Source organism: Lathyrus oleraceus, chromosome 6 (genome assembly GCF_024323335.1).
Source record: "Lathyrus oleraceus cultivar Zhongwan6 chromosome 6, CAAS_Psat_ZW6_1.0, whole genome shotgun sequence".
In the NCBI taxonomy this organism is placed as follows: Eukaryota; Viridiplantae; Streptophyta; class Magnoliopsida; order Fabales; family Fabaceae; genus Lathyrus; species Lathyrus oleraceus.
Genome location: NC_066584.1, coordinates 332624564 through 332644301, shown reverse-complemented (window position 1 = coordinate 332644301; position 19738 = coordinate 332624564). Strand labels below are relative to the sequence as shown.

The 19738-nt window shown below is 31.5% G+C and overlaps 1 long non-coding RNA gene across 1 annotated transcript; it reads left to right on the top strand.

The window, feature by feature from the left end:
* Positions 1-3929: 3929 nt before the first annotated feature.
* Positions 3930-6080, top strand: LOC127094766 (uncharacterized). Its single transcript, XR_007792644.1, has 3 exons — positions 3930-4433; positions 4557-4704; positions 5279-6080. It is a non-coding gene; the product is annotated as an uncharacterized LOC127094766 (long non-coding RNA).
* The last annotated feature ends 13658 nt before the right edge of the window (positions 6081-19738 follow it).

Below are 19738 nucleotides of genomic sequence, written 5' to 3'. Positions count from 1 at the left end.
GGGAGGGAACAAAAGGCCTACAAGAATCTTCTAAGCTTTCCCAGCTTCAGCCAATTCCCCCCAGGAAGATCATCCAGGACTTCCCACTTGCTGATGAAGTTGATGTTGATCACAATTACGGATGGTGGGACAGTCGCATCTCCGGATCATTGGGGGACGATATACGGGTTGTAAATTTCAAAGGCTCATGGGAAAAACTAGTGTACTCCCAAGAAGAACTGAGGCGGCACCATAAGTGGGTCGATGGGTAGTTGGCCTATTACCCGCTCTTATTTCTTCAATGCAAATTTTCAGCAATTTTCTGTTTTATTGTCATCCCCCCATTTTGCAACAACTTTTCCATCCTTCTCTAAAATTTTCACATCTTTTTTAGATGAAATTCTAGTCATCAAATACAGTATTAATATTTATCACTAACACAATACAAATTTGAAACTAACCTATTAATATTTATCACTCAGATCAAAGCTTATGTGTGTAGATGTCATTATTTAATCCTCGTGGTTGATATAAAATAATATAACTCTATAGAAGTAACAACAAAACATGCTCTAAATAAGAATTATGTGCTTGATAAAACAAAACAAATTCAACCATGTGTGGGGAATGACTATACTTAAAATGGGCCAATGTTATAACCTATTAATCAAAATACAATACCACAATAAGACACAACTAAACTGATGAGAGCGTAATTGTAATTAGCAATTTCATAGTACATATACATCTAATGTGTCAATTAAGTCTTTCTATTGTAAAAAAGTTGATGTCCTGGAATGATTAATCCAATTGTTTAAGTTGAGGCTTCGAAAAACCATGATGAAGGGGTTCAAACTTCAAATTAATGTCAAACCCAAAAAATGACAGAGAATTTATATAAACTTCAAATTAATGTCAAACCTAAGAAATGATAGAAAATTATATATAACTTCAAATTAATGTCAAACCCAAGAATTGGTCATGTAAATTAGGTACATTTGAAAGTAAAACTGACATTTTATTCTAGAACTCATTTTGTGCAAAGAAGAAGAAGACAACCCTTCTCAGGCCGCCATTGAACTTGAGGGGAAGAAAAATCAATGTTCATGATTCTGAACAAAATGAAGTTAAACCTTCGAAGGATATTTTTGGAATTTTCAGAAGATTTTAAGGGTAACTTTGTAACTTTGCTATGGATGCAACTTTCGTATTTTTCATTTTCATTTTCTCAATCATCTATCACACAATAATATTTTTAAAGCTACTTGAATCAGCTTCTCATTTTTAGTAAAAAAAAAAAAAATTTTTTTTTAACATAGTCATTTTTAAAAAATCTAAAACAAACACTCTAAATGATTAGAAATGATTTTTTAACTAAAAAATAAAAAATTTAAAAAAAAGTTGTAACAAACGCAGCCGAAATCATATAAATGATTAATGTGTTTGGTGGCAAATAAAAGGATTAGTATATGTTCGGATAATTTCATTTTCAAACCGATAGTTGCTAACATATGTATGGAGTCTTTTTTTAATCTAACGTCTTATGAGGTCATGTTTAATAAAAATATTGTATTAATTGTAACAAAAAATTAAATTGAGTAAAATTTAATAATGAAAGTTTATTAATAAAAAAATAATAACATTTTTATATAAATGTATAATTATTTTAACATAGAAAAAAAATACAAATATTGATTCCTTTCTTCTCATTTATCTTTTTACTATATGCTCTATCGAATTTAAACTCTAATTCACTTTTATTTAAGGAAGGTCTTCCAAAGTTTTTTCTCCTTAGTAAATTTACTTAGGTTTTTTTTTGTTCTACTTGGTAAATTTATCTTTTTACTCTATGTCCTATTGGATTTAACCCTAATCCACTTCTTTTTCATGGAGACCAAAGTCTCACATGTTACAACCAAATTTCTAATATTAGTTATTTCGAACTTAAGCATTTTATTGCTCTCCACCATAAATTCATTATAGTCTGTAAGGCCTGAGTTACGCTTTTAAATCTTATCATTTTCTTCAATTAATGTAGCACTCAATTTAAATAAATGTTTGTAAGATAGCTTTGTCATCTCATCATCATCTTTCTCGTGAGATATTTTCAAGAAGACTTCGTCTTCTTCATCAGAAGAAGATTTTTCGAAGGTTCTTCCTGAGGTTGACTCTTCTTTGTTTTTGGAGGTTTTGTTTTCTCTTCTTATCTCGAAGATCTACTAGATGAGGCTTATTCTTCTTCATATTATCTCATAGATTAAGTTCTTTCATTTGATGTTGAATCCATCGAAGATCGTTCAACTACATAGATATTTCTTTCGGAGGAAACCACGAGAGTTGTTTGGTAGGAGTTTGATTAAGTTGCTAAGGATTTTTTATGTTTCGAGCATATGCCTTCATCTTTAAGTAATTGAACTAATTTGTTCAACCTTTCTACAATTCCTTTTATTGGAACAAGTTTGGTTCTACATCTACAATCCTTAAGTTTTTATGATAGTAAAGTATAAAGAACAATTTAGTACGTACTCTAATAGTTTCATTAAGTGTGCAAAATGTTAAAGATAAGGAAAGTAGATTCTAGACTATGGACAAAGAAGTTATGGGATCTAAATAAAGTAGATTTTGGACTCTAGACGAAGCAAATTATGGTCTCTAGATACGCAGACAATGGACTCTAGACAAGCAAACTCTAGACTCTAGACAAAGCAAACTCTAGACTCTAGATAAAGAGACTCAATAATCTAGACATCAAGAAATTCTTATACAATGTTAAAATATGAATAAGTGTTTAATTGATAGTAAAACATTTGGATAACCAAGTCAATGCTTCTAGAAGAAACAATCCATATTTACTCTGATAACCCAAGCCCCATTTTCACTAGACTAAGAAGTCCAACATTCAAGGCTTTAAACTCTGATCAAGCTTTAAAATCATCTATAATACGAAGCCAATGATTGAGAGATAATGTTGACATAATATTCTTGAAAATCGTACGTTCAAGCGGAAAATCAAATGTTTCCTTAAAAGGACAAATGTGTTGAAATTATTAAGGAATGTACTACCAACGGATCTCCATGATTCACAGCTCAACCTCATACCACTATTAAAACCGTAAAATTGAAGAAGTTTCCAATTCTATCCTCCAATGGTACTATTTATCATCTATTTAGAAGAGGACAAGGAATTGTGAGGATATAAGTGAATAATAAGAATAACAACGACGTGACTAAAAAGAGAACAGCAAACGAGATAAACAACAATTACAACACTCACTACACTAAGAGCTTTTACTTGTATATTTTCTTAAGTGTATACTCTAAAATTTATTTTCTGTACTGCTTGTTTAGAAGCATTCTTGTAAACACACATTCTTTGTATTTTAATTTTGGTTAAATTCCTTGAGAGACTAAGTTTAGTTTGTAGTCTCAAGAAGTTGTTGACAATTGGTCTTTGAGTTTTCCTTGAGGGACTAAGTTTAGTCTGTATCCTTGAGAAGTCATTGACAGTTGGTCTTTGACTTAGTAACCTGATTGATTAGTAGGTTAAGTCCTCATGAGAAGGCGAAATCACTCTGACGTTATATTATATATATATATATATATATATATATACTATATATATATATATATATATATATATATATATATATATATATTATTCATTTATGAAATTTCATTCAATATAATTATTATTATATATATTCGTTTATGGAATTTCACACAATAAAATATTTTATTAAACACGACCACATACATTAGAATGACAAAAAAAAGATTACATACATACGTTGGCAATGGTTGATTTGAAAATGAAATTAGCCAAACATATATGACTCTTTTTAATTTCCGCCAAACACACTAATAATTTATTTGATAAAGTAATAGAAAAAAACTATAAAAGTCCCTTCTCTCTTTCTCATTTTCATTCACATTCAATTCACCATTTTCTCTTTTACCATTTATGCAATTATAGTGTGTGAAACCCTAATCCGATAATCCATAGTATCAAAACCCACAAATCATTCTCCCTCCGCCGCATCAACCATCTTCAGACCCTGAACCTTAGTTGAAATCAGCAATGATGCAAGCTAATTCAGTGGTTCAGGTTCATTGAAACGATTGTCAGTTGTCTTGGCGATGACATATTTTTTGTGGATTATGCAAAAATAATGGTGGATGGGGAGGGAACAAAAGGCCTACAAGAATCTTCTAAGCTTTCCCAGCTTCAGCCAATTCCCCCCAGGAAGATCATCCAGGATTTCCCACTTGCTGATGAAGTTGATGTTGGTCACAATGACGGATGGTGGGACGGTCGCATCTCCGGATCATTGGGGGACGATATACGGGTTGTAAATTTCAAAGGCTCATGGGAACAACTAGTGTACTCCCAAGAAGAACTGAGGCGGCACCATAAGTGGGTCGATGGAAGTTAGATCCCACCATTTCCTCAACAGGTGTGTTTTATTTTCATTTTTTTTCAGATCGATTCAAAGGTTTCATTGTTATTGCATGTTTTATGATGTTAACTGTATACTGTGAGTGATGATAATATTGTTTTTTAATTATTAATATTACAGGATTATGATAGTGAAATAAAAGAATTGGAGCGAGTAACGGCTGCTGAAACTGTGAGTGGAAACAAAGGTGATTTCCAGTTTAAACCAGGGACATTGGTTGAGGGTACATCAGGGCTGGATTGATCATAAATGGGTAGTGGCTTCTAAGGTATGATTGCAATGTTTGCATAGCAGTATATTGTCAAAAATAATTTGTTGCCTAGTGAGGATTGACATAAATACTCTTGTCATGGAATCGTGTTAAATTGCATCCATGTTTTTAAAATGATTGTTTTTTAAGAAAATAATTTACACATAGTGACACGTTTATATGATTATTGATTGAAATTCAAGTCAGTGATTATTTGCTTGTTTGGTCACTTGCTTTTATGATTTAGATTTCTAAAATATGGTTTACCATTGATTTTATTATGAACTGCATTTTTTATTATTGGCTTTAAATTGTTCTTCTCTTAAGAGATTCTCTTCAGAGAAAGGTGTTGTAGGTTGAAATATGTGTATTTGTTATTTGCATAGATTCCTTTGACACGTTAACGAACAATGTTTTAAATTGTGATTTGGTTTGCAATTTGTAGCTAGAATAAAAAATAATTACAAGATCTTGGCGGGCACCTTTTCATCATGCAATACTATATTTTGATTTGTGGCCACCTTTTCAGCATGCAATACTATATTTTGATTTGATAGTCCTAACATCAAGCTTTTTGTTTTAATATTTTCAGCGTTGAAGTTTTGAATGTTGGAGAAAATCAGTTTAATATTAGACTCAGTTCTTGTTAGCCAAACCTTTGAATATGTAGTTCTAAACTACTACTCTTCATTAGAGTTGATGAAATAAACAATATAGTTCGAGGAGCCTTAAACCTCAAACAATCTCCCTGGTTTAAACTTGAAATCACCCTTGTCTCCACTCAAAATTTTAGGAGCCTTTAACCTTACTGTTTCTTTTATTTCACTATCATATAATCTAAACAAGAAAAAACAATGGCGGGATCCAACTTCCATTGACCCACTTATTGTGTCGCCTGAGTTTTTCTTCTGAGTACACTAGCTGCTCTGACCAGTCTTTGAAAAACACGGCTCACTTACCCTCTACTATATATCTGGAGATGCAACCCCCCACCATCCTTCGTTGTGATAAGCCTCAACTTCATCACCATGTTGGAAGTCCTGGATGATCTACTTGGGGGGAATTAGACGGAGCTGGAAAAGCTTAGCAGTTTCTTGGAGGCCATTTGTTCCCTCATCATCCTCTATTATTTTCTCATATTCCACAACAAACTTGTCACCTACGAGACAACCGACAATCTTTCCAATGAACCATGAACCATAGTATCTGTCAACATCGTTGTTGATTTCAACTAATGTTCTTGGTATGAAGATGGTTGATGGGGCAGAAGAAGAACAGGTTGTAGGTTTAGAAGTCATAGATTATTGGTTAGGGTTTCAAGCGCTTTGAATAGTAAGGGTAAAAGAGATAATGGTGAAGTGAATATGAATGAGAATGAGAAGGGTGTTTTTATAGTTGTTTTCTATTACTTTGGGCCAACTTATTTTAAATTTAAAAAAATAGATTTTATTTTTAAAAAATCTAGAGATTTTTTTTAGAGATTTAAAAATAAAGTTGAAACTAATTTGCGTTTGTTTTCTGTAATAATTTTTTTTTTCTAAATGGTTTTTTTTGTTTGGTAACTTAAACATAAAAAGTAATTTTATAAATATAGATTACTAAAAAGAAATTACAAATTAGTATTCATAGTTATGAATAGATAATTATAAAAGATAATGAATTAATATTTATTACATAATTTTTAAAAATATTTATGTTACTTTATAATTAAAAAACAATAACTCCTTCGTGCAAATCTTCCTCATTGTCTTGTAAACCATTGATGTTCTCTAAAATTTCAAGAATATCCAAGTCACTTGAGTTCGTTCTTCTTAAAAAGTTATGAAGTGAAAAACAAACTCAAATAATAGCCATTTGAGTTTAAAGCTTGAAATTAGACATTTCTTGTAATACTTCTCATCTTGCTTTTACCACACCAAAAGTTCTTTCAATCACACTTCTCAAACTAGAATGATAATAATTAAAAAATTATTTCTTGATATGAATCCTGAAGTAAGTCTAAAATGTGCAAGATGATACCTTGTATTATTGTATGGTGATAAGAAACCTTTAAGTGACGGATATCCCAAATCTACAAGATAGTATTTTCCTGTGTTTATAAACAAAATATATCTTACAAGAATATAAAAATATTAATTATACTAATAAAAATATTTGAAGTACCAAAAACTAACCTTTTGCAGGATAAGGAAATTGTAAATCAGGTTTATGTGAGTATCCATAAGAATATTGGCATCATGAACAGATCCTTCCCATCCACACAATGCAAAAGCAAAACACATATTAAAGTCACAGACATCCATCACATCAGTACCTGTATGTCATTTCCTAAGAAAAACATAATAGTTTCAACTATTAATGGTTTTTCCTAAGAAGCATACAATCCTATCATCGATCACATGGATATATTTTTGGGACAAGTATATATCCAATCAAGAGCCATATCAGTAGTGGAGGTATTCATGAAGTAAGAAATTGTTTTCCTATTTTATTTATTGGCAAGGATTCTAACAGTCTTAAAGTGTAAACGTAATCCTTTTACCAAGGATGGGATTTCATCCAACATTTTCAAATATTTGTCATAACTAATGATGTCTTCTAGGAGTCATTGTTGACTTGGACCAAACTCATCGAGTATACGATCAAGAGATCGTTGAAGTTTCTAGATTGCCCCGAAACACTTATGGCACCCTTTCACATGGTAATTGATCTTCATATGGTTTATAAAGGGAGAATCCTGTAGCTATGGCACCCTTGAAACACTTATCAAGAAAGTCAATAAACTTAGATCCTCCATGTTTCCATTTCAAAATATCCGGATCCTCCTGAAAAATAAATAAACATTCAAAACAGATATCATAGAAAATTTCATGAAATTAATTAAATACCAGTATAGTATACATTGACACAACCATACCTTACTCTTTTCAGTCCATTAATCATCGTCAGCCATGATAGTTTTCTTTTCATGATCCCATCCTACTCCAGTTTGCTTATCCACTAACTTCACAAATGACGAAAACTCTCTTTTCAATGTATCCCATCTATTTTTTAGTTGAGTGTGATCAAAAGCATATCTAGTTTTCTTTTGAAACTTTTCAGTAATATTCTTCCATCCTTCTTTACTGAAGTGGGTAGTTGGCCTATTACCCGCTCTTATTTCTTCAATGCAAATTTTCAGCAAATTTTCTGTTTTATTGTCATCCCCCCATTTTGCAACAACTTTTCCATCCTTCTCTAAAATTTTCACATCTTTTTAGATGAAATTCTAGTCATCAAATACAGTATTAATATTTATCACTAACACAATACAAATTTGAAACTAACCTATTAATATTTATCACTCAGATCAAAGCTTATGTGTGTGTAGATGTCATTATTTAATCCTCGTGGTTGATATAAAATATATAACTCTATAGAAGTAACAACAAAACATGCTCTAAATAAGAATTATGTGCTTGATAAAACAAAACAAATTCAACCATGTGTGGGGAATGACTATACTTAAAATGGGCCAATGTTATAACCTATTAATCAAAATACAATACCACAATAAGACACAACTAAACTGATGAGAGCGTAATTGTAATTAGCAATTTCATAGTACATATACATCTAATGTGTCAATTAAGTCTTTCTATTGTAAAAAAGTTGATGTCCTGGAATGATTAATCCAATTGTTTAAGTTGAGGCTTCGAAAAACCATGATGAAGGGGTTCAAACTTCAAATTAATGTCAAACCCAAAAAATGACAGAGAATTTATATAAACTTCAAATTAATGTCAAACCTAAGAAATGATAGACAATTTATATAAACTTCAAATTAATGTCAAACCCAAGAAATGGTCATGTAAATTAGGTACATTTGAAAATAAAACTGAAATTTTATTCTAGAACTCATTTTGTGCAAAGAAGAAGAAGACAACTCTGCTCAGGCCGCCATTGAACCAGAGGGGAAGAAAAATCAATGTTCACGATTCTGAACAAAATGAAGTTAAACCTTCGAAGGATATTTTTGGAATTTTCAAAAGATTTTAAGGGTAACATTGTAACTTTGCTATGGATGCAACTTTCGTATTTTTCATTTTCATTTTCACAATCATCTATCACACAATAATATTTTTAAAGCTACTTGAATCAGCTTCTCATTTTTAGTAAAAAAAATCATTTTTTTAACATAGTCATTTTTAAAAAATCTAAAACAAACACTCTAAAATGATTAGAAATGATTTTTTAACTTAAAAAATAGATTTAAAAAAAAAGTTGTAACAAACGCAGCCGAAATCATATAAATGATTAATGTGTTTGGTGGCAAATAAAAGGATTAGTATATGTTCGGATAATTTCATTTTCAAACCGATAGTTGCTAACATATGTATGGAGTCTTTTTTTAATCTAACGTCTTATGAGGTCATGTTTAATAAAAATATTGTATTAATTGTAACAAAAAATTAAATTGAGTAAAATTTAATAATGAAAGTTTATTAATAAGAAAAATATAACATTTTTATATTATAAATGTATAGTTATTTTATCATAGAAAAAAATACAAATATTGATTCCTTTTCTTCTCATTTATCTTTTTACTATATGCTTTATCGAATTTAAACTCTAATTCACTTTTTTTTAAGGAAGGTCTTCCAAAGTTTTTTCTCCTTAGTAAATTTACTTAGGTTTTTTTGTTCTACTTGGTAAATTTATCTATTTACTCTATGTCCTATTGGATTCAAACCCTAATCCACTTCTTTTTCATCGAGACCAAAGTCTCACATGTTACAACCAAATTTCTAATATTAGTTATTTCAACTTAAGCATTTTATTGCTCTCCACCATAAATTCATTATAGTCTGTAAGGCATGAGTTATGCTTTTAAATCTTATCATTTTCTTCAATTAATGTAGTACTTAATTTAAATAAATGTTTGTAAGATAGCTTTGTTATCTCATGATCATTTTTCTCGTGAGATATTTCAAGAAGACTTCGTCTTCTTAATTGGAAGAAGATTTTTCGAAGGTTCTTCCTGAGGTTGACTCTTCTTTGTTTTTGGAGGTTTTGTTTTCTCTTCTTATCTCGAAGATCTACTAGATGAGGCTTATTCTTCTTCATATTATCTCATAGATTAAGTTCCTTCATTTGATGTTGAATCCCTCGAAGATCGTTCAACTACATAGATAGTTCTTTCGGAGGAAACCACGAGTGTTGTTTGGTAGGAGTTTGGTTAAGTTGCTAAGGATTTTTTATGTTTCGAGCATATGCCTTCATCTTTAAGTAATTGAACTAATTTACTCAACCTTTCTACAATTCCTTTTGTTGGAACAAGTTTGGTTCTACATCTACAATCCTTAAGTTTTTATGATAGTAAAGTATAGAGAACAATTTAGTACGTACTCTAATAGTTTCATTAAGTGTGCAAAATGTTAAAGATAAGGAAAGTAGATTCTAGACTATGGAAAAAGAAGTTATGGGATATGAATAAAGTAGTTTTTTGACTCTAGACGAAACAAATTATGGTCTCTAGATAAACAGGCAATGGACTCTAGACAAGCAAACTCTAGACTCTAGACAAAGCAAACTCTAGACTCTAGATAAAGAGACTCAATAATCTAGACATCAAGAAATTCTTATACAATGTTAAAATATGAATAAGTGCCTAACTGATAGTAAAACATTTGGATAACCAAGTCAATGCTTCTAGAAGAAACAATCCAGTTTTATTTTGATAACCCAAGCATCATTTTCACTAGACTATGAAGTCCAACATTCAAGGCTTTAAACTCTGATCAAGCTTTAAAATCATCTCTAATACGAAGCCAATGATTGAGAGATAATGTTGACATAATATTCTTGAAAATCGTACGTTCAAGCGGAAAATCAAATGTTTCCTTAAAAGGACAAATGTGTTGAAATTATTAAGGAATGTACTACCAACGGATCTCCATGATTCACACCTCAACCTCATACCACTATTACAACCGTAAAATTGAAGAAGTTTACAATTCTATCCTCTAATGGTACTATTTATCATCTGTTTAAAGAGGACAAGGAATTGTGAGGATATAAGTGAAGAATAAGAATAACAACGACGTGAGTAAAAAGAGAGCAGCAAACGAGATAAACAACAATTACAACACTCACTACACTTAGACCTTTTACTTGTATATTTTCTTAAGTGTATACTCTAAAATTTATTTTCTGTACTGCTTGTTTAGAAGCATTCTTGTAAACACACATTCTTTGTATTTTAATTTTGGTTAAATTCCATGAGAGACTAAGTTTAGTCTGTAGTCTCAAGAAGTTGTTGACAATTGGTCTTTGAGTTTTCCTTGAGGGACTAAGTTTAGTCTGTATCCTTGAGAAGTCATTGACAATTGGTATTTGATTTAGTAACCTGATTGATTAGTAGGTTAAGTCCTCATGAGAAGGTGACATCATTTGACGTGTGGACTGGACTAACTTAGTTAACAGTGAACCAGTATAAAAATCCCGTGTATTTTTATCATTGTTGTTCTTGTCATTGGTTTGCGATTGATTTGTAAAAAGTTGTCATATCAGAAACCCAATTCAAACCTCAATTTCTTGTGTTTCTTGAACCTTCACCTTCCTTCTTAGATTTTTTCTGAAGATCACAAAAACTCTCATCTTTTAATTTAAGGATTGGATCACATTTTTTATTGCAATTTTTTATTCTTAGACATTTGTTTGTAACAAAGGTTCCAATGTAATTTATAATATTTCTAAATTTAGTAAAATATTTATGAATGAAACATTCGTCTTCTTTGTCTCGTTGCTTCATTCGCTCTTGTTCGATACTTGGAGAAACTTCATAAATCATTTCAGTATCTCACATTTCTTTGGCAGAATTGAAATTATAACTAAAATTTAAAAACATTACTAGAAAAAATTTAGTTTTGAAATCAATATCAAATTTTCTTTCCTTTTTTATAGTCTGAAGAAAATCAGGTTTATCTACTACTTCTTCATTTATATGGTGAGTAGGGATAAGCATACCATTGATTATTATTTCTGGCAATTTACACTACTATAAAATATACATTTTGTAACATTTTATTACTTTGGTCATTTAATCAAATGTGGTAATAAGTCTTATTTATACACCTTCATTATTTATTTATTAAAACATTTTTTACCACGGTCCATACTAACAGTTGTGGTGATAAGTTAAGGATTACATGTTTTGATTCCCAACACCAACAATTTTTCATTTTTTTCGTTACAAAATAAGGCGTGTTATATTAATTTTTATATTTATATTAAAATTAAAATACTTTTCACAATGGTCTTTACTACCAAACATGGTGAAATGTGGCTCTCAATTTTTCAATCTCAGAAAGTTTACTTTTCACAAACTCGCAAAGAGTTTAGTTTTCACAATAACAGAGTTTATTTATACAGACAAACGATTTATACAATCTCATATATGCTTCGTGTGCAATATCTTCATTCATTTTTACAATACCTTGAAAATTTTGGCGTTAAAGATCAATGTTAAGGTTCGTGTATATTGTTTACTTGATATAATGAATCTTAACATTAATCATTAAACCAAGTTTTTCAATATAGTGGATTAACTTTTGAAGAATGGAATATGAAGGTTGAAGACCGAATGAGTTAAGTTTAATAAAAAGGTGAATGATGTGCTTGTAAATCCCTTAATAATTTCACCACGGTTGTGAATAGAAACCATGGTAATATGTATAATATATCACTACGGTTGTTTTTGCCAACCGTGATAAAAAAATTCTCTAAAATTAATACATAACATGCTTTAGTTTATTTTCCTTCATAATACAAGTGACCTCGCGAAAGAACAGAAGAAGGCGATAGAAGAGACCGAACAAACTCTGTCATTTCAGGTTCAAATCAAGGAGTGGAAAGACGAAACTTCAAGAAGTGTACACGAAAATAATTTCTTGGCCTTTTCCTCTTCACAATTGCAGTACGTTATTTATTTCATCACCATTCATGTTAAGTTTTAGGTTTTGACTATTTGTTGAGATAGTTTATAGGTTTTTTGTTGTTGTTTAATGTTATATTTTATTGTTATTGAGTCAGATTGAGATTATTTTTGTATTGTTGAAAAAGATATATATTATTGTTGTAGTTGTTTTCATTCTAATTATGTTGTTGTATTGAGAGGTTAACATGTTGACAATGTTGTTCTTGTATTGTTGTATTATGGTATATATTGTTTTTCCATATTGTTAAAAATTAATGTAGTAAGTTGTTGTATTGAGAGTGTTGTTGTTTTGACATTGTGTTGTTATTGTTAAATAGTTTTATAAGCTTTTAATATAAATTTCAGAATACATTATGGATTGTAGTTGGATGAAAGTTGGTAGATTAGGTATGGTGTATGAGAAATGAGTTCTTGAGTTACTTGAATATTGTTGCTTAAAAATGTGGCAAACTTAATAACATAACACATCCAATAACTCTTCACCACACATTCGTATAATAAAATTTACCGTTGGATTGAAAACTATTATCATCTCTATAAAATTTAACATCAATAAAAAATCATTTGATATGTTAACGAAATGCAAAAAAATTAACGTATTACAAAATTTTAACAAAACTGTTAATTTTGATCATCTCTTTATCATATCAAATTATTTTTGATAAATGTTAAATTTTATAGAGATAATCTATATGATAATAATTTTCAATCCAACATTAGATTCTGTTATACAAAAATGCGATAAAGAGTTATTGAACGTATCATGTTATTAAATTTGACATTTTGATATCATTCAATCCTATATATATATATATATATATATATATATATATATATATATATATATATATATATATATATATATATATATATATATATATATATATATATATATATATATAAAGATTACATACATACGTTGGCAATGGTTGATTTGAAAATGAAATTAGCCAGCCAAACATATACAATTCCTTTTAATTGTCGCCAAACACACCAATAATTTATTCGATAAAGTAATAGAAAACAACTATAAAAGACCCTTCTCTCATTCTCATTTTAATTCACATTCACTTCACCACTTTCTCTTTTACCATTTCTGCAATCATAGTTTGTGAAGCCCTAACCCGATAATCTATAGTATCAAAACCCACAACTCGTTCTTCCTCCGCCGTATTAACCATCTTCAGACTCGAAACCTTAGTTGAAATCAACAATGATGCAGACGGATTATGTGGTTCAGGTTCACTGAAAACATTGTCAGTTGTCTTTGCAGTGACAATTTTTTTGTGGAGTACGGAAAAATAATGGTGGATGAGGAGGGAACAAAGGGGATCTAAGAAACTGCTAAGCTTTTCCAACTTCAGCCAATTCCGTGAAGAAGATCATCCACGACCTCCAACTTGGTGATGAAGTTGATGCTTATCACAATGCCGGATGGTAGGATGGTCGCATCTCCGGATCATTAGGGAACGATATACAGGTTGTGTATTTCAAAGGCCCGTGGGAGCAGCTAGCGTACTCCGACGAAGAACTAAGGCGGCACTATAAGTGGGTCAAAGGAATTTGATTCCCACCATTTCCATAATAGGTGTGTTTTATTTTCATTTTTTTCGGATTGATAACAAGGTTTGATTTGTATTGCACGTGTTACGATGTTAACTAAATACTATGAGTGGTGATGATATTGTTTGTTAATTATTAATATTATAGGATGATGATAGTGAAATAAAATAATCGGAGCGGATAAAGGGTCCTGAAACTGTGAGTTGAGACAAGGGTGATTTCAAGTTTAAACTAGGGACATTGGTTGAGATGCGGAATGGGGGAGATGGTTTCAATGAGGATTGGTTTTGTGTAACCCTGGTTGAGCCTAAGGCAAGATGGAAGTCATTGTCGAGTATGAAAATGTTCTTAATGATGATGATTTACAGTTACTGAAAGAGGAAATCAGTATGATTCAGATTAGGTTTTGTCCACCAAAAACTGATGACATTGACCAGTTTAAATTTATTGATGAAGTAGATGCATAGTATAAAGACGATTGGTGGGTTGGGATTGTTTCTAAAGTTCCCAGAGACTCAAAATATATTTTTTTATTTCAGGAACTTCGGTGAAGAAATGGAGTTTAAACATACCGAGTTAAGGGTACATCAGGATTGTATTGTTCATAAATGGGTAATGGCTTCTAAGGTATGATTGCAATGTTTGCATAGCAGTATATTGTCAAAAATAATTTGTTGCCTAGTGAGGATTGACACGAATAATCTTGTCATGGAATTGTGTTAAATTCCATCCATGTTTTTAAAATGATTGTTTTTTAAGAAAATAATTTACAATAGTAACATGTTTATATGATTATTATTGAAATTCAAGTCAGTTATTATTTGCTTGTTTTGTCACTTGCTTTTATGATCTAGATTTCTAAAATATGGATTATCACTATTTTTGTTATGATCTGCATTTGTTATTATTGGCTTTAAATTGGCTTCTCTTCATAGAAAGGTTTTGTAGGTTGAGATATGTGTATTTGTTATTTACAACCATTCCTTTGACATGTTAACGACCAATGTTTTAAATTGTGATTTGGTTTGTAATTTGTAGGCTCCTTTTTCAGCATTCAATACTATATTTTGATTTGACGGTCCTAACCTCAAGCTTTTCGTTTTAATTTTTTCAGCTTTGAAGTTTTTAATGCTGGAGAAAAATCCAGACTATTATTAGACTCAGTTCTTATTAGCCAAACCTTTTAATTTGTAGTTCTAAACTACTAATCTTCAAGAGTTTGATGAAATAAACAATATATTTGGAGTCTCTGAGAACTTTAGAAACAACCCCAACCCACCAACCGTCTTTGTAGTACGCATCCACTTCATCAAGAACCTTAAACTTATCAAAAACATCATTAGGCCTAGCCTAATCTGAAACAGGTTGATTTCCTCTTTCAAATGCTTATAATCATCGTCATCAAGAAGATTTGCATACTGCACGATGAACTTCCATCCTACCTTGAAACCACCTCCGTCATTGCACACATGTTGTGGAAATTGTGTGATCCATATTCCATTGACCCACTTATGGTGCCACCTCAGTTCCTCATCGGAGTACGCTTTCTTCTCCGACCAACCTTTGAAATACACTGCCCACATACCTCCCCCAAATGATTCGGAGATGCGAACTTCCCACCATCTGTTGTTGTCATAAGCATCAACTTCATCACCAACTTGGAAGTCCTGGATGATTTCATTAGGAGGAATTGGACGGAGCTGGGAAATTTTAGCAGTTTCTTGGAGGTCCTTTGTTCCCTCTTCATCCTCCATTATTTTGTCATACTCCACAACAAATTTGTCACCACATAGACAACGGACAATCTTTCCGGTGAACCATGAACCATAGTGGCCATCTACATCATTGCTGTAAGACCCTAATTTTGACCCTAAGATCCCTCATGGCATCATATCATTGCTCATTTGCATTTGCCTCAAGGATCATAGCATCTTGGCTCCTTAACCCTTGGGTTGGGACTTGTGTGGTTTGGTTTGAGACCACCAAGCATGCTTGAATTGTATATTATTGCTTTTCCTATTTCTGTTCACTAACCAAAAGCACAAAAATTTGTCACTAACCTTTTTGTTTTGTAGCTCAAGCAATCATGTGATCCAAGGCTCCTAGGAGGCCCCTATACTCAAAGAAATGGCTAGATGAAGATGAAAGCAAGCATGAAAATGGTTCATAAAGTTCCTAATCATCATACATGTCTCCCAAGTATCTCAATTTTCCAATTTGATTAAGATAAACCAAAAGGGCTTGAGGCTTGTTTCCCAAGGAAACCCTAATTCATCTGTGCATTGACCATGCCTTGCCCATGAAGCAACCTCAACCTATGATCAAATTCAATCAAGGGAAGTTCTTTCGTTCATTATTTTATGCATGTATGAGCATATGTGAGGCCTCTCAATCATTCATTCATCAAGCTTTGAAATATGGACTTGAGAAGTTGACCAGTTAATTCATCTAACTATTTTGAAATCCACTGAGACCTAACTTTTGATGTGTTAGTCAAATTATGATGACCCCAAGATACAAAATGTTCTTAATAACCGTATAACAACTTTCATGTTCATCAAAAATTCATTTGAAGCTTGGAAGGTCATCATTCATTTCAAAACATTATAGGTCATTTTGACTAAAACCCTAATTTTGGGCCAACTTCCCAAGGACCTAACTCATTCATTTTTTATGATTTTGAGGTTAGACCAAGTGAATTGGAAATTTTAGGATGTCTACTTAATTTTTTATGTTGGACAAAATTTCATAATCCTAAAATAAACACATGTGATAATACAAAACATTATAGGTCACTTTGGACCAAAGCCATTGAATCTTGAAAAAATGCAACTTCAAATGCCCATAACTTTCTCATTAAAAATCCAAATGATGACAAATTTAAGTCCAAATTTATTGTATTGAAACGATATACAACTTTGATGTTGGAGGTGTTTCCATTTGAGGCGTGCATCATTGAAACATAAGGGCTTGAAGTTTGTCCTTTTTGGCAAATTTTTCAAATACAAGTTTTGTACCTTGAACTTCATGGCCAGTTTTCACAATTTTCCAAACTCCAAATGGATTTTTGTTCAACATATATTTTGTTCCTTATGCCAAGACCTTTCCAACCATTACTCACATGCCTATGTTTGGATTTTCCAAATGGGACTTTCAAAGAGATGAACAATTGTGACCATTTATGCATTTCATGTTAAATCTTGATACACAAGCAAATGTAATGCAATATGCACGTCCAAACTTACTTCAGTTGAGTTCAGCATGCAAAACTATTTGATTTTGGTCCTCACATGCGCCTGTACAGGACCATGCATGGAGGATCCAATTCTCATGCACACGAGTTCCATTCCCTTGCCTTGCACTTTCAGCTATAAATAAACATGCTTGCTTCATTGATTGATAACCTGAAGGCGCCTGAATCCCTACTGAAATCATTTCCCAACCTCTCACCAAAGGAATTTTCATTTTCATTTTCACTTTTCAAGTTTGATTTTCAACAACATTTGTTGAATTTCAATACTAATTCCTAAGCCTAGCTCTCATACCATACTTCAAGATCAAGCTGCAAGCAAAGGATTGGTTGGATCGTGCTCATCAAAGTTGCACTTCAAAGGTTTACACCTTAACTATTTTGCTTCGAATCTCACTGTATAGTGTGCATTGCTTGTGTTGGTTTGGTTTTCTGAAGTCCTCATGTGAGAGGCAAGCCATTGGTGGCTTTAATTTTGTGAATTGTTGAACTTCAGATTGAACACCTAGATTTTCAACCTCAGATTTCTCCTTCCATGGGGATCTTGAGTAAAATCTAAGGTCACAGGGGTGATGTACATCACCCCAGCTTTAATTTGGTATAAGGATCGCGTATTTTAGTTGAGGTTGCAAAACCTGCAACTGGTGGCCGGATTGTGCCTTCTCACCGGAGAAGACGGTGGTTTCCACCACCGTCCCCACGCGTTTGAACCATGGCCGTTGGATGATGATTACCAGATCTAATCTTGGCCTTTGTTATGTTTGACTCTTTTTAATTCATGATACCACGTTGTTGACTAATGCTCACCATGCGCGCGCGCTTCATATCCCTTGGATCAACCACGTCAATTAATGAATGTTGATCCAACGCCTCCTGATTTTTCTAATTTCTTAATTTCTGTTTTATTTTCTTTTATTCCATTTATTTTCAAAAATTCATAACTTCTTTATTTGGAATCACAAAAATATGGGACCAATTGCAAAAAATTTCTCTTAAATTCTAGTTTCATAAAATGATTTTTAATTATTTTTGTGATTCCATTTAATATTTTTTGTGAATTGTTTTTAATTCATTTTAAATACTTTCAGATATTAAAAAATGCCAAAAATATTTTCTTAACATGTATGAATGATGATAAGTCTATGAAAAATATTCTCATTAATTTCTTAATTGATTTGAGATTTATTTGAGATTTTAGTTCATATATGTTATTTTTCTCCATTTTTAATTGTTTAAAAATAGTTTCTATTTTCAAAAAATGTTGAGAAAATTCGTCAAACTTTGTTTGACCATGTTATACTTATGATGATCCAATTGGACTTATCCAAGTTGATTTAAATTGGATTTGAAGTTTGACCTTAATTTGTTCATTTTATTTCATGTATTATTTTAATTCCAAAAAAATACCAAAAATATGTTTGACCATTCTTGACTTATAATCTTCATTTCACTTCTGTTTACCATTGATTGATGTTGATTCCATTCATGTTTGATCAATGTGTTTTGGTTATGTCATTTTGAATTTCCATTTTGTACATTCTATCTTCACCTCCTTTCTTCATCTTTTTCTTTTGACCAATGAGTTAATGATCTGTGGTTAGCCTTGACATATGGGAGGCTTAACCTTCTTTGATCCAAATCAAATTCAACTTGATCAAAGATCAAGTGAATTTCTTTGTGTCCAAGATAGGTTGCTTCTTGGTCAAGCAAAAAACCTAAAATCCATACAAGGTCATTCTTCTTTTCTTTTGGCATGGCAAGTTGTAGGAGCTTGGCTTACTAGTCATGATCTCTAACTTGTGTTTATTTGCCTATAGTTTTATTGACCGGCCTCAGATAGGTGTGACTACTACATTAGTCCACTTACGATTGCTTAACATAGCGCTAAATTGCCTTATGACACACTAACACTAACTACTAATTACTAACTTTTAATTCAAGCATTTAATTCTTGAAATTTACTTTAATGCAATTTAATTTCTTGCTCATATATTCATATTGTCTTTTCCCTTTGCTCATTTGAGCTCATGTTTATGTTTATGCCATTTGCCTTTTGCTCACTTGAGCACATTATTGTGTAAATATATTTTGCCTTGTGTTTGTTTTGTTTTGTTTGTGTGAACCAATGCAAAAAGGAGAAAGGACTTAGAATTAGGACCTTACCTATGCTTAATGGAGTTCAAGAGCAACTAGGCCTCATGCCTTTAGAATTCTAAAAAATTGTTGAAGAGCAACTAGGCCTCATGCCTTTAGAATGCTTA